Source organism: Austrofundulus limnaeus, unplaced genomic scaffold (assembly GCF_001266775.1).
Source record: "Austrofundulus limnaeus strain Quisiro unplaced genomic scaffold, Austrofundulus_limnaeus-1.0 Scaffold269, whole genome shotgun sequence".
Lineage (NCBI taxonomy): Eukaryota > Metazoa > Chordata > Actinopteri > Cyprinodontiformes > Rivulidae > Austrofundulus > Austrofundulus limnaeus.
The window spans coordinates 53,564-54,617 of NW_013952671.1; positions in this window are offsets into that span (position 1 = coordinate 53,564).

The following is a 1,054-nucleotide window of genomic DNA, read 5'->3' on the forward strand; positions in this document are numbered from 1 at the left end:
ATATATATATATATTCAGTTCAGTAAAATTTAGTTTCAAAATTATTTTTCAGTTTGAAATAAGTTGTTTTCATGTTTTCATTTTTTTCTTTTGGTTTCAAATACATATTTTTAAAACAAACTTTAAGGCCTTAATTTAGCTCCATAAATCATGATCTTGTTGATAAGATAATTGCTAATCTGTTGTTATTATTAGTAGTATTTATTTTATTTTTGCAAAAGCTGTGTGGTTGAGTTTTGTTTTTAAGATTCTTCTCATCTACCAGCACCTGAACACTGAAAGGAAGCAGCAGGTCGTAATGAAACTCACAAATCTACAGAAATAAAACCTCCTTCGTCTTGATGCATAAGCAAACTCCTGAGTATCCCATCTTTAACTGTCTGACTTTAATACAAGTTTTGTGATATGTTTCTGATTGTTGCAGAAAAAACTACCATCACATTTTTTTGCACTCATACCAAGTTCTTACATATACAAAAGCTATAAATTATTCAATAAACTACACAAATAAATATTTCTTTTGTCTGTTTTTTTCTTAAATCATAAAAAGAATCTCACATTTGACTGCTGACTGCAATGTCTTCTAATTTACGACCAGTAGGGGGCACCATTGAGCAGCTGTTCTCCTTTTCCTTCCCCTTCTAAAAGCTTTCTTTCCCCTCTGTTGAACCATCAGCTCCATTTCAAGTATTTATAATTCCTCTGAAGGTCTTTTTTTGTGTGTGCGTGTGCGCTAAAGATAATTCATATTTTAAGTTTGGGTGTAAAAATAGCCTCTCTCTAAGATGGCACAAATTGGTGACAGATTGTTGAGCCGTTTATCTTTTATCGAGAGCAATTACCGAGCAAATGTGAGACCCCCTGCTTGGATTTGGTGGCAGGCCCACATCCACCAATCCACCCACCTCCCACGACGGTCTGCCAAATTGGTACTGTGGGTGCGCAGGGAATTCCACACGGAGCGTAGCTTTGTGTGTGTGTGTGTGTGTAATTGACACGGGCGTGGTTGGGACTTGTGTTTCTGAATAATACTACGGCACTGCCCCTTCATATG